Source organism: Tachypleus tridentatus, chromosome 2 (assembly GCF_004210375.1).
Source record: "Tachypleus tridentatus isolate NWPU-2018 chromosome 2, ASM421037v1, whole genome shotgun sequence".
Taxonomy (NCBI): domain Eukaryota; kingdom Metazoa; phylum Arthropoda; class Merostomata; order Xiphosura; family Limulidae; genus Tachypleus; species Tachypleus tridentatus.
In genome coordinates, this window is record NC_134826.1 from 34,508,148 (window position 1) to 34,524,372 (window position 16,225).

The following is a 16,225-nucleotide window of genomic DNA, read 5'->3' on the forward strand; positions in this document are numbered from 1 at the left end:
TACATCTTTCAGTTGGTGAGTAATGACCTAATAAATTTTCTTATCAAAACCAGGAGTTGCTATCAATTAGAAAGTTAATCCAGAGCTGTTAGGAGACAAGTTAGATCAAATTCATCATCAATGTATGCTTCATGAACTGCTGTGAATAAAAACAAAATTTATTCTTTGTTTATTTATCTCAGTTTTGATAACTATTCCAGGTTGTTGATCCATACACATTGTTAACAGTCAAAGAAAAAAGTGACAGTAGGAATATTCAGTTTGAGAAACGTTCTTTATTGAATAACAAACAAAATATCAAATTTACTCTATGGAAGACAAAAGAAAATAACAAAAAAAAGACGGTTGTTATTAAGTCACTTTGGAATATTACTTAAGTCACAAACAAAGTAAGGTTTTTCAAAACAATACTCAAATGTAACCTTTGTTGAACCTATACAACAACTGTAATAATTAAAATTACTTTAGAATTCTTCAATTTTACTGCATTATATTAACAAAATTCTAATTTGAAGGATGATATGGAAAAAACTCCTAAAACATATTACCAGATTTAAAACTTATTTCCAAGTCTTAATATGGAAGATTTATTTTACAGTTGATCATAGTGTTTAACACAATATATCACAATAATTAACTTTTATTTTTTCATTAATACTGCCATTGATTTGTACCATAAGAAACTATGTCATAATTTCTTTTTCAAGACTATAATTTGACCTTAGCTTGAACTTTTTTCCCAATGTATAATGTATTGAATGTATAGTAGAATACCCATCTTATTTACAGTTGAAGATGTTCTATTTTAATTAATTTGTTTATCCAGTAATGACTAATCTATCCAATTCATTTCATAAGTGAAGTAACATAAGTAAAATATTTATGCTATTTTCTTCTTAAATGAAAAAACTTTTCCTTTAAGTTGAACAAATATTATCTTCAGAATAATCAAAACATTAAAAGTCCAGAGAACACCAGTAAGATAACTAATGGAAAGTTACTTTGAAATTTACACAAGAGATGCAAACAAAACATGGTAAAAACTTTATTGGAGTACATGAATTGTACTTCACACACACACACACACATCAGAAACCTGCACAAAACCTACAATAGTCATTTTAGCAGAATAGGTTTTCACACATACAAGTTCGTGGATCTAATACAGTGGCAATCAACCATTTTCTTACCCTGCAGTCTGTTAAGATCTTTGTGAAAAGCTTACACACCATTAGGAGTATTTGGGCTTATAGTGTCATTTCCTAATTCAGTTTCTTGAAAAAGCTTCAGAGTACAAGTTAATATGTTTACACATTTTACACAGAATCAAGAAGGAAACAAAACATCTCACCTGTTCCTAATGTATCCATAAATTATGAATGTTACTGAAAATTTAGACTTTCTTAAGACGTTTTTCTTCTACCTACAGTTTTTTTCATTATATGCTTCTACAGTCTGGCAAAAAACAAGTCTGTTAATTTTTACCAGAGGACCCAGTAGTTTGGAACCACTTGTTTAAAAGATGCACATAAGTAACTGGTGAAGGTTTTTCTCTTCAGCTAATATCTAGATTTGTTAAAAGAAAATAGAAATGTTTAAGTTACAAACACACTTTCACACTTCAAAGTGCAATTTTAAAATCCTAAACAAATAGCTACTACTTGAAAACAGACATTAGATTAAAATCACATACAGAATAAATTCAAAATCTCATGCATGCAAAAACAAAATTTATTTAGATAAAACAATATTAATACTATTAAAACAATAAAATCTACTGAATTCATATAAACTGATTGTAATCACAGCTTTTTATGCCTTGATAGAATGTGAACAGGTGTTAGAGCCCTGAAGCTAAGTTCAACTTACAATTAATACTGATGAAGTGTGTAACTGTTGAATGAACAATATTGAGTGCTCTTTAAGTTTCATCTATGGTTTTGAAATAGTCATTAATATAACTCAAGTATGCCAAGATGGAACATTTCTCTCCAACGTTTAAGGAGAATTTACATTTACACATCTTTACTTTGACATTCTGTTTATGATAAGGTTGTGGAGATAAATTATGAATCATAATCATGGTTGATAGCCTATATGATCACTGAACACATTTAATGATTGCGAGATGCTAATCACTAACTAGTTTTTATTCTAGGTTTCAGCTACTATTGTCCTGCCATCTTCAGCAAAGTCAGGAAAATAACTGTTTCTGTCACTTAGTAATTAATATGCAGGAATGAATGAAGTTTTAGTAATTAATTTATAATTGTATTTGGATGACCATGCAAACAACTAACCATAACAACGACCCACAGTTAACGTGATGGACAACCACAAAACTGACAAATAAAATCTGTTAAATATCTCAGAATATACATGTTCTATCTTCATCAGATTTCTACTATGTACAAAATACTATAGTTACTAGTAATAACCAGAACATTGAATAGAAATTATTAGTACAATGATAATCACTTGTAATGGGTATGTTTAGATGCAAAGCTTAATTCTTAGATACTAATTTCTAACAGTGTTAGATAAACCCAGAAAATTTATTTAGAATTATCTTTAAATCATCGAATCAAATAAAACTTTTTTGCAAATTCAAAATACCTCATACTAACCCCATGTTATCCACATATCATTAGCTTATAAATGTGTGATAGGTACAAAGAGAGAGGCCTTATACTGACCCCATGTTATAGACACATCATTCACTTGTAAATGTGTGATAGGTACAAAGACGTAGAACTTACTTATTGACAAAACCAAATTCTATTCACACATATTCTATTCAGTAAATATTCACAAACACATTCAAAGTAAAACTCTTCACTATTTATCATATTTTTGTAAATTATAGTTTTAACCATGAGACACACAGATTTAGGTTCTCTCAAATCTCCCTAGCAATAGTCCAAATTCTGTTGACTTAAGCTTGTTTCAATTCTCCTTAATAGAAAAATACATACATTAATTAATAATTATTCATCTGTTATGGGTCTTTACCCAAGTTCATTTATTAGTTTTTAAAGATATGATTCCTTCTCCCTTGACTATCAACTCTGCCCTAAAAGTGTTATTGGTTGTAAAAACAAAAATCTATTCAGTGTGTATTACATTATTTGTAATTAATTTTGTACTTACTGCAGATAATTTCTGTATTTCAAAATGTTATTATTTGTCATTTCTGTAATTACATTTGTAAATCTTTAGAATAAGTTTACTGTTTAATGAATCTGTTGGCTCTGTACTTACTAGATGGCATGACTTTGTACAATCACTCCACACTTAACCTTAACACATAGAACACCTTCTATAGAAATGTAAACTCTGTACAACTGCCCCTAAGATCTCACTATTGAATATTTCAAATTATAGCCTCGACAGAAACCTTACCTTCTTCTCCTGTCAACAACATCTACATAACCACAAATTTCTCTTTAACATTAATAGAAAATTCTCCTTACCAACAGAATAGATTTTTGCTGTTAAATTTGCTGTATCTAGACCTCATTCATTTATCCTTTCTCATCCTCACAGCTTAATACAAAGAGGAATGTCCAATATGAACACATCCATCATATCAAAAAGACTCCATCAATCTTGGTCCTGGTGCTCTGATTACAGTTCTACTTATTTTAGCAGGACATTTAAATGAACTCTTTCTACAGTTCTTATCTTCCAACCAAATTCTTGTAGGTTCATCATTCTGTTTCTTTTCAACAATAGGATGTTCAGGAATTATCCTATTTATAATTTTTCCAACTGTGAGCCTCCAGTTCTTAGGAATCTAATTAACATACATAATTCAAATTTATCCATAATTTATAAGTATAACATCTGCAAACATACACCTTCATTAACTCTCTACTTTCAAAGAACTTATAAGTAATGCTAATATCCCTACTTCCTGTCTTGAATAAGGTAATGGAGTTGTTCCTAAAGATGGAAAATGTGATATATACAACAGGAATTATGTCTTCTCTGACTCCATCAAATTTAGAACACTTAACACAGATGTTTATTTAGCCATACCCTTCAACAAGGCTCAATGCATCCTCAGAAATCTGAAAAAGTCAAATACCATCTCTCAAGTTACTTTTAATCAAATTAAGTTCTGTGGCTTCTCACCCTTGTGAATTTTCTGAGAAAAAATACTTGACCCTCATAAAAACATTAAATACATCTAAATAAAAATCGTGTTTCTATGCTAAACAGAGTTTAAATCTTAAAACATAATTCATGTTATATAATTTCAACTAAGAATTGTCTTTAAACCATTTATTCCACATTAAGTGCTGAATACCCTAGTTTGTTCATGGTTCATTTACTCATCCACATATCATAGTTAAAATCATTGAACAGTAACTATTCATAACAACGTGGATCTCATACATAACTGGTCACTCTATTATCTCCCCATTTCCTTGCTAGCCACACCTAAAATCAAACTACTAGACACATTATCTCAATGATAGATGTCAAAGTTTTAGCTATGGATCAAACAAATTTGAAACTTCTGACCAAAGGAAACCTACAATGTAAATAACATATCCCTAACTTAAGTAACAACACAATCTCTCCTCAGTTAAGCTTGTCTAGGCCTTCTCATTAAGTCAAGCAAGGCATCTATGGTGGGTCTTTATTCAAGCTTATTTAATAATTTGTAAAACCTTTTGGTTTCTATATTAGCTTTACATATATTTAAGTTTGAAAAATAATTTCTATTCAGGTTTTTATTTGCAATTACACTTTTGTATTTACTGTAAGAATTTCCTTCAAACAATAAGTGTATTCCAAAACAGTAGCAATACCACGTATGTCAAGGACAAATCTCTCCCATATCAAGATGGCACTTAGTAGCAAGTTCACATATGTCAAGTTTAAATTTCTCTTATCTCAAGATGACACTCAATAGCAAGATCACGAATGTCAAGGTCCTAAACTAAGATTGATGTTAAATTTCAGTTATAGATGCAAACTTTTACACATTCTCCATTGATAGAATCCCAGTCCATCACAGGTTAACCTCCCAGCTCAAAACTAGTATCCATTGTATAACTGGATGGACTAAAACAACTGAGTAACGTCTCCAAGCTGCCATTAACAAGACTCAAACATACAACCATCCATCCCACGAGTCCAAAGCATGAAGTCAATGAGCAACACTGCCCTTAAGTTCACATTTATATTGAATATTAATAATGAACACAGCACTTCTTTCATGAATAATCCCTCTGCTACTTAACTCTTACATCAAAGACAGCTGTTTTAACATGTTTTAAATATGCCTAAGTAAGCTGTTAAGTTCCAATAATTATTAACAATGATTGTAAAACTCTGGGTTACAAATGAATGAGTAACATCTAATGTCATACTTCAAGTAAAAATGTCAAGTTTCTTCAGTTTTTAAAAGAATAAAGTTTGTTTAATGCTATTTTGTTATTAATAACATGGTTTACTTTCCTTTTTACATCTGACACTTATTATAAAGCAGAACTAATGTATTTTAAAAGTTAAGAAAAAACAGAGGGTAAAGGGAACCAGTGAGATATTTGATGAAAAAATAACTGAGAAAGGTTTTTTTTAATCACAGTACAAGAAATTTTTTCTGACGTACAATTTAAAGGAAAACATAAATATATTAACATAACCTGGTAAAGCTTGTATGTGTTCCTCAAAGAAACAACAAATCAAAACAAAATGATTCAATATACAAAATAAAACTCACTCAATAAATGACATAGAGTTCATATACAGAAAGGTTTAGTGTGTTACATTAAAATTTACATTAGAATAAAAGCTTAGCTAATTATCCATATTTAAATAGTATATAAGTTTTAAGTTCCTAATTAACAATAAATTATTGTAAAAACCTGGAATCTCCCCTAGTAAAACAAAAGTTACGTATTTTCTCTACACATCTCGTTTTCTCTATTTTTCATCACCCCTTGAACTAGTAAGACATCAAACATAAATTGATTGCTACAGAATCATTAATCATTGCTCAGACAAACCATAATTTTTATAGCCTTCAATTCTCTTTGGCTACAGAACTATCAATAGAAGATCAAACCCTTCCTGACACATCTTCCCTTTCAGGATTTCTTCTTATATCTCTCTATAACTATATATCACATATAGCTGAGAGAAAGTAAACATTTTCATTTGTCAAATGCTGTATTCTGAACAGATAACAATCAATTTCACTCAACGTACAAGCGATGTTCCAGTGAGAAATTTAATGACTAGTTTGAATGAATTTGTAACATCTCTTGTCACATGGTTAGAAAGACAGAAAAATTGTAAGATTTGGGGGAAATTGTCTCCATTTTTTGCTGGTTATTAGTCAATATTCTTTAATGCATTATTTAATTAAATAAAAATACAATAGCATCATTACCATTATTATACGAACTGTGGCTCGATTGTCCTCAAGAATTGATGGGAATAAAAAAAAAGAGATTGAGTAACTATTTTATTTCATGTTTATTTTTTTATAATTATAAAAGTAACTTAAATGTATAATAGGAATCTTCATAGATTAGTTAAGATTACATTAGGTGAAATAAATAATGATAATATAATAATGTTTCACAAGGCACAAAGAAGCATGTATGTGGGTAATTTAATTACATTGCTTAATGTAAGCTGCACGTTCCCCAAGTGATTTACAACTTATAATGACATTGACAGTTGTTGGACATGATTCAAAGGGCAATTAAATAAGAAAACTGAATTAGAAACATATTTCTACAGTTACAAACTTAAACTCACTTAAGATAAAGAAATGTAGTTTCATGTTGCATTTTGAAATCATTACAGAAAGAAAAAAGTAATTTAGTTTTATTTCATTTTTTCTGGCCATTAAGAGGTCAGTCAAATTGACAAATTCTGTTTTGAGTTAAAGTAGAGAAAGTAAGAGGTAAAATATAAAGTTTTACTTTAAAAATACATCTGAAATGTATTTAGGATGTTTTAGGGATTACACAAAGTAAATTTAAGATTATCAAAATGAAATAAAGTATTTTTAATGTTAATAGTAAAATTACTTTCGACATGGACTGTTGTAAACAAATAATTAATATTTCAATGGATAAATCTTCCAATAATAGCACAGTATGCTCACATTACATATGTGGCTCCCTCTACAATGCTCCACTGAACCTTCACTTCAAAGTTCAGCAGAAGGTGTGAGTACCGGAAAAGTTGAGAAGAAGGGTGAGCAGATACACACATGTATCATAAATAGGAAAATTATAACTTACCTCTCCTCACAAGATTATCTAGAATTCTACATTAAGAAGGATGGCCACTGCGAGAAAAAACAGAAGCACCTGAAAGTTATGAAGGATGCTCCTGAACATGAAAGAAAGTGGAGGGAAACTGCACCACTTCTGACCCAGGTGTACTCTTTGTCCACGTGTAGAATTCATAAAACATCACAGCAGAAATTTCAAATTGTATGGTGGCTTGGGCACACACACTGTACTCAACAAGTCAACCAAATCCAAAACCTCTTGTATGGGGTATCAAAATCCATAGGGTTTGATGAGGATCGTACCATCTTTACCTCCAATCTAGTAATCGGGGATTAACACCAGCTTTAATTACTGGGTATTACACAAGGATCATCACCTTATGGCAATCCAGAACTAGCCATTCAACATTGAGAAAATGAATTTAACTTGTGCTGATTGGTTGACTTTCTCTTTCCACCAAGTTATGGGCTTGCTCTTTCTCTTTATTGGCTTCGATACAAGCTTTCCCTTTATGGGCTTTGGTATAGGCTTGCTCTTTCTCTTTTTGGGCTTGTTCAAGCTTGATTTATTTGAGGTTTAACGATTTATAACCTATCTTTATTGCTCAACTCTGACTGGACATTATAATATTCCCACAATGCTTCGTCAAACAAGAAATCATTGACCAATATTTAAATAATATGCTGTTTTAGTTCTTTTATTCTCATTGATTTCTTACATCTAATTCTAAAATTTTGGCAATTTCGAACAATTCACTTTTGTTATATTTTTCTAGTTATTAGATGGAGGACAATTCAAGAAAACTTTGATAATCAGACATGATCAAATCTTGTTAGCACTGATAAATATAAACTGAAATAAGATTTGAATTTTAATTTATTTCAGATTTTGTCTTTTATTCTTATCTTGGACATAAGCCCCCAATTTATTATGATTTAAGCAGCCAGACATTTTAATTTAGAACTTGATTAAATGTTGATATGTATTAAGTTTACGATATTTGCTGACAAGATTGATATGCACAATTTTCCTTAACACAAATATACTTTAATATAAAAACAACAATACTATTTATAATAACAGTTATTATAAATAATGATTTATATACAAAAGCTTCACAAACTCACAAACAGTACTGAGTGTTCTAGCTGGTTTATAACTGAATATTTTATCAATGGTTCTTGGAAAGTGAAATAATTTTATTTATATGCAAAGGTTTTATGGACTTATAAATGACATTGAGTTCTCTATCCTGTCTGGAACTGAATAATTTTATCAGTGGTTTATGAGGTGCTGCTACACAGATACACTTCCCTTGATAGGAATGCTAGCTAGCTCTATTCTTCATACACAGGTTTTTCCAACGAAAATATCTGATGTTCTTGTACAAATAATAATGTCCATATTTGATTCACTGAGGTTTGTAATGTTTGAAATCTCTAAACGTTCCTGGACAAGTTTCTGTAGTTTTCCGATTAAAAGGTGTTTATTACTAGCTCTATTCTTCATACGCAGGTTTTTCCAACGAAAATATCTGATGTTTTTGTACAAATAATAATGTCCATATTTGATTCACTGAGGTTTGTAATGTTCGAAATCTCTAAACGTTCCTGGACAAGTTTCTGTAGTTTTCCGATTAAAAGGTGTTTATTACAATTATACCTCTTGTTATTATTAAATTCCAACAATATTCTTTATAACTGTCTCTACACATCTTGGGGCAGCTAGCTTTTATACTTATTAGGCAAATTTTTTGAAAATTCACTTGGCCCAAAAATATTCAAAAATATGTTATAGCTTTTGTAAAATGTATATTTTTGACTCATATTCTCGAGAATCTATTAGAAATTTGGAAAACGGGCAGGACTTGCACAACACACAATTACAGTATATGTTACATGTATTAAACTGAAACAAACATAGATATTAAAATATATGTATACCATTAAATTCCATTACAATTATAGATAGCAGCACTGAAAGCAAACAGCAAAAGTAATGTACTGTGTGAACTTCCCTTACCTAAAATTTTGTTGTATGGTTATAATTTATTCTGTTGCTTCCATATTTTACATACCATGGGCACAATTTACCCCTATTTAAAGTTCTCTAACATTTCTTAATATAATTATTTAGTGAATCTCCTGTGATACAATTTATCATATGGTCTTACTCATTTGAGTAACACTGCACAAACGTATACTTGAGGGTAAAAAAGTTCTAAGCTCTTAATACATGGTGGTCTCTCAACAAACTTTAACTGGTATATTCAGTTAATTATTTCAGTAGAAAAAGAGTCTTATAGTATCCTTACAGTAACCATGTTTTGTCACTGATACTTGATGTTACCTTCCTCGTAATATAATTTCTAAAACCAGTGAAGTCACAGTGCCCTGAATTTTGCTAAGCAAGCTGTGAACTGATTCTTTGCTTCCAGCCCCTGTAAACAAAGATAACATTAATTAATGAACCTACAATTACAAAAATCTGAAGTGCATTTTTTTATATTTGGGTAATATTTGATGTGAAAAAAAACAGTTTAAGAATTTTAATACTTTCTAACTTTCAATACAGTGAACATGTTTCTTGTCACCTGTAACAGCTACATGTGGTTTTGGATTAGATAGCAGATAATGTCCAAGATTTCAAACTGTGTAATATAACAGCTGTTCTACTAACATAATGCCATCTTTAATGAAGCTAATTCTGTAAAATGGAAACAATTTTCAAACAGCCTATGTTGAGAGTGAATGAGATAACACAGATATTGTCCTCACTGTTACATCCTGCTATGATCATTTGTGATTGATCTTCATTTTGAGTTTTATTACATGAGTAAAAGATTTAACAAAGAAGAAATCTTCAGCTAGATTCTGAGCAAACGATTTGATCCCCCCCCACTTCATCAAACACATTTTTCTGCATTAAAGCAGACATACCAGTAGGGCAGTTGATTCTACACAAGTCAGCCGACAAGTATACGCATGCATGAGAAGCATCGAAGAACACCTAAATCATGTAACAACAAAGACACCTTCAACAACTGAACAGTCCCTAGCTTAATCTATTTTATATTCCTTACATTAATCAAGTTCTGTAAATGTAAAAACAAAAAAACAAAACAAGGAATGATGGTCTTATTCTGTATGATACTTGGAACTCTATCAAATAACTGGAGTGTTATATCCCACAACACTTCAGAAATTACTCTTTTAGTGAACAGGTGTTACCTTACACAATTTTAAAATTTATGCTATATTACAGGATGTAGGTGTTATATTATAAAACATTTAATATTTATACTATATTACAGAATACAGGTGTTATATTACACAGTATTTAATATATGTACTATATTACTGGATATAGATGTTAGGTAACAGAACATTTAAGATTTATATTATATTATATCATATAGGTGTTATATTACAAAACATTTAATATTTATACTATATTACAGGATATAAGTATAATATTACACAACATTTAACATGTATACTATACTACAGGACATAGGCATTATATTACACAGCATTTAAGATGTATATTATGCTACAGGACATAGGTGTTACATAATACATTTCAGATGTATAGTACAGGGTGTTTGGAAAGTCACTGTGCAGTTTTGAAAGCAGCGATAACAGCATTAATTTAGTCTATTTCAAGCCAGCAACTGATAGCGGTGTTTAGAAACAAAATAAGAAGGATCCAAACCTATATTGGTGCCAACGTGGGTCACTTTCAACATTGTTTATAATTGTCATTCATATTTACCTCCTGTATTCTATATTGAAACATGTCTGTTAATAAATATATAACTGCACAGTGACTTTCCGAACACCCTGTACGAGGTCTGTTCAAAAAATACGCGGACTGACGTCATAAAACAAAATGTACTTTATTTAGAAGTTACAGGTCTGGGATCCCTTCAAAGTACTCTCCTCCCCAATGCACACACTTATCCCAACGGTGTTTCCACTTGTTGAAACAGTCGTGGTACGCTTCTTTTGTAATGTCCTCCAGCTACTTCGTCGCATTTGTCTTAATCTCGGGAATCGTCTCAAATCTTCTTCCTTTCAAGGGTCTTTTGAGTTTGGGAAACAAGAAAAAATCACAAGGAGCAAGGTCAGGTGAGTAGGGGGGTGGGGAAGAACAGTGATCGAGTGTTTGGCCCTGGGTTGATTTTGTCGACGTGTAGGGTGACGGGGACGTCCAGGACGCTTATCATCTTCAATGACTGTCGACCATCCTTAAAATGTTCATGGCCAAATGCCGTACTCAACATCACCGTTCTGTTAAGGCAAAAGTTTCAGTCGCAGATTTTCCAAGTTTAACACAAAATTTCACAGCAAGTCGTTGCATCTTCAGGTCATTCCTTCTGAAATCAAACGAAAAAATCGCACTTCACTGAAAACCGCGAAGCTAATACACAAATGAAGATATCTGCAATCCGAAATCAAGCGTCAGAATCAGCTGAGCTGTGCGAACCTAGCGACACCAAGCGGATTCCCCTGGAACCAACTGGAGCCACGCAATTCAAACAGTCCGCGTATTTTTTGAACAGCCCTCGTATATTACAGGATATATTACACAACATTTAAGATTTATACTATATTACATGATATAAGTGTTCTTCACATAACATTCAATTTTTGCATTATATTATATGATATAAGTATTATATTGCAGTATTTAGGTGTCACATTATAAGATGCAAGTTTTATGTTATAGTATTTAGGTGTTACATTAGAGGACGTTGGTAGGCATTATATCTCACAACATTCATTGAGCCCTTGTTAAACTCATCACTGAAACTGAAGATCAGTCAATAATAACCCTGGAAGTTTTAACCATCAGACTTCAAATATGCAGCAGGCTTTCCCTTGCTCTTTATATGACCATATTCTATTCTGAATTCAAATGAAACCACATCTACAGATGAGAACAGACTGAATGACAAAGCATTTGTATCTGAGGTCATGTGTCTAATCATCAAATGAGAAATCCATAAAGATTAACTAAAGGGATGATTAAAATATTTAATGATAGTGATTTTTCTCCTGTTGTAACAGAACAAAATTGATTATATTTTGATTTTTTTGAGTAGCATATTTAAATATGTAAAGGGAATATTGTGTGATATAAACATTTTCATTTTTAATTGCTATTACCCTAGATGATAATAATTGGTACAAAAAACAAATTATAAGATAGGTACAAATATATATTGTTACTGATAGGATAAATACGGGATTCAAGTGCAGAATACTGCAATGAACCAATCATACATTTTTGTCAGTTTGTGCAGAAAAACTTCAGTTATTGGGCAATATCCACCATTCATAAAGATTTCTTCTGCATATCATAGGTGCACACTTTGAATCCTGGATTAGTTGTTCTACAAATGATAGCTCTACTAAAAATCAATCTTTGAGAGTATAATTCTACATTTGGCTGCTTCATAACTAGTCTGCTTTTAGTCACAACTTTTACAAAAACTGTAAGCTCACACAGAAGAATATTTCTAGTGAAAACCATAACAGATTACATTGTAAATAACAGCTCTGGAAAGAAACTATACTACAAGCAAGATAGGTAAAAAAAATGTTTTTACTAACCCAAAAAAAAAAGTTTACATGTTTTAAATAAGAATAAACAGTTCATATATAATACAAACAATTTCACTGTTGTACTTATCAACACAACGAGGTAAACACAGGTATCACATCTAGGCAAGGGGTGCAACTGATGTATCAACAAGGTAGACAGCTAACATATCTAGGTAAGGGGTGCAACTGATGAAACAGCAAGGAAACATAACTATAACATCTAGGTAAGAAGTGTAACTGATGTATGAATATATCAATATGAATCATGGTTTCCAATGGGAACCATATCAGATATTAAGCTGACAAGAAAAGATACCTGTTATGAAATTTTATTTACCAATACTTTGTGGAACAATAAAAAAAGAACAAAGTTGAATTAACTACAAGCCATCAATAACAAAAGTAGTTAGAACAACAAACATATACATAGATATACATACACATATGCAGATATACATATATATTTATATAAATACAATAGATGTACACACATATGCAGATATAAATGTAATATTTATAAAAATACAATAGATGTACACACACATATGCAGATGTACCTTGTAATATTTATATAAATACAATAGAAGTTGTGCTATAAAGACGACTATACATTTGATACTGTTAATCAAAGCAGAAATGACCTGAACCCTGTAATAGTTTTAAAATGGTGCAGTAATGGGAACACCAGTTGGTATTAAACTTAAAAGAATGAGCGACACTTATATTCAGCCTCAATCCAAAGAGAGCCAGCATCGTACCAGTCGATAAGAACAGATACTTTTTGAAGTTGTTTATTTGCAATTAAAAAAAAAAAAAAAAACTACAAATGATATAACAACTAAAACAAGGTTGTACAAATGAAATGAAAGTACTAATCTAGATTACAAAACAAAATTACACGAGAAAATTACGAAGAAACAAATAGGAATTTACAAAATGTAGTACAAACGAAAAAAGTACTAGTCCATCGTACCAAAATTAAATTACGTGAGCAAACGTGATGTCGAGAAAACCCACTTGTAGAGAAATATATATGCAAAAACGGCTCGTTTGGGTTGAGAAAATATTTTACATAGAAGAGCGAACAACGTTTCGACCTTTGGTTATCGTCAGGTTCACAAAAAAAGAAAGAGGTAACTGACCGGAAGCTGACCACATGTTTGGAAGGGATTGTGTAACTGAGTGTAGAAATTTAAAGGCGTTGTTAGATGTTTGAATATATAATTTTATTTTATTATATTTAATATAGGTATAAAGGCGTTCCTTTATATTGGTTTATTATGGGTTTAAGTTGTTGTATAAGTAAGGCTTCTTTAATTTTGCGTTTGTTTATGTTTGTTTCTTTATTTAGTATTTGAGTGTTTTCTATGGTTATGTTGTGTTTATTTGACTTGCAGTGTTCGAAAACGTGTGGAGGTGACATTTTATGTTCTTTGAATCTGGTTTCCATTTTTCTACTTGTTTCTCTAATATAGAAGTCGTGGCAGTTATCACCTTGTTTTTTGATAAATAATCTTGGTGTGATGTTTGTCAGTGTAGTTTTTACATAGTATAGACCTCAGTTTTGTGCCTGGTTTTTGAATAAATTTGGTATTAACAGGAATGTCATATTTTGTTACTAGTTTTTACCAAATGTTGGTCATTTGTCTGCTGATGTCGGGAATATATGGTATGCAGCAGTATATGGTTTCGTGATTTTTTGATTCGTGAGATATATTTACTTTTATTGGTTGATTTTGCTTTCTGTCTAGGTGTGTGCGTATAATGTTTTCTACGGTTTGTGGAGGAAACTTATTGATGTTGATGAAGTATTGTTTTATTTTGTCTAATTCATCGTTAATTTTATCTGGTGAACATTGTTTTATGGCTGTGTTTATTTGGTTTTTTAGTATGTTGAGTTTTTGTTTTGTTTCATGTGCTGAGTCCCAAGGAATGTATAGTTTAGTATGAGTGATTTTTCGGTGGATTTCTGTTTTGAATTGTGTGTCGGTTCTTGTACTTTTGAGGTTAAGAAATGATATTTGATTGCTTTCTTCCTGTTCACATGTGAAGTTAAAGTTGGGATGCATAGAGTTAATGTGATTGAAAAAAATAAGTGTGTGTTCTGTAGATCTGAATCCCGCAACCGTGTCATCTACATATCTGTACCAGTATAGTGGTGGATGTAATGCTGTGTTAATTGCTTGTGTTTCAACTTGTGTCATAAAAATATTGGCTAGAACTGGTAATACTGGGTTGCCCATGCTTAGGCCATTTGTTTGTATATAGTTGTGGTTGTTGAACGTGAAGTTTGTCTTTATCGTGGTGAATTCTATGAGGGTTGCTAGGAATGTCTATAGTTGGGTTAGGGTCTCGGATATAGAGTTCTAAGGCTATTTTGCAGGCTTCAGTGGTTGGAACTTCTGTAAAGAGGGTTATAACATCGAAACTGGCCATTAAGGCTTTATGATTAAGTTGATTTATATTAGACTTGAAATTAAAAGAGTCTTTGATGAATGAGCTGGCTGATTTTACATATTTGGAGAATGCCCATGCTATATATTTACCAAGATTGTAATTAAACGATTCATATGTGGACATTATTGGTCGTAATGGACAATCTGGTTTATGAGGTTTGGGGATGCCGTATATTTGTGGTGTGCGTGAGTCGGTTAGGAATAAAGTGTTTGTGAAATTGTGTTGGCTTTTTTCATTTTTAGTAGTAATTTGTTTAGTTGCGTCTCGTGTGTCTTTGTTGGATTTGTGTGTATTGGTTTAAATTTGTTCGTGTCTGATAGGATGCTCTTCATTTTTTGAATGTATTCATTCGTGTTCATTATGACTATAGCGTTACCTTTATCTGCTTTAAAAAATTTTACGTTTTTGTCTTGTTTTAGGTTTTTAATGGAATTAATGTCTCTTCTTGTAAGATTGTTTTTTAGCTTTCTGTTTTAAAAAAATTATGTTGATGGTTTTGTGAAAAAATTCTTTGAAAAAATCGTTTAAGATGTTGTTTTTAGGTGTTTCTGGAAAATATAAAATTTTAATTTTACCTGGGAAGTTTGGCTGGTGGATGTCAATAAAATTATCTAAGTTGTCTTCTTTCTGTTGGTTGTTTTTGGTTGTTTCTTTGTTTTTGTTTTCTGTAGAAAGTATCACAAGTTTCCTGGCTAGATTTTCTAAACATGTTTTGATTTCTATGGTTGGAATGTACCTAAGTGCTATTGCGAAGTTGAGTCCTTTGTTAAGTAGATGTATCTCGTCTGTGTTTAATTGTCGGTCGCATCTGTTAATTATGAGGTTAGTCAACGGTTTGTCGTGATGTCTTTTCTGTTGTTTGCATCTTAGTTTTTCTAGTTTTTTTGTTGT

General features: G+C 31.2%; 1 long non-coding RNA gene across 2 annotated transcripts; it reads right to left on the reverse strand.

Annotated features, from left to right (window-relative positions):
• Positions 1 to 255: 255 nt before the first annotated feature.
• On the reverse strand, positions 256 to 14,050 carry LOC143240708 (uncharacterized). Of its 2 annotated transcripts, XR_013021895.1 has the most exons (4): positions 13,851 to 14,050; positions 3,914 to 9,708; positions 3,474 to 3,796; positions 256 to 1,566 (listed from the first exon to the last, which is right to left on the reverse strand). It is a non-coding gene; the product is annotated as an uncharacterized LOC143240708 (long non-coding RNA). The 2 variants fall into 2 exon arrangements; XR_013021893.1 differs by having other exon boundaries at positions 256 to 3,796.
• Between the last annotated feature and the right edge of the window lie 2,175 nt (positions 14,051 to 16,225).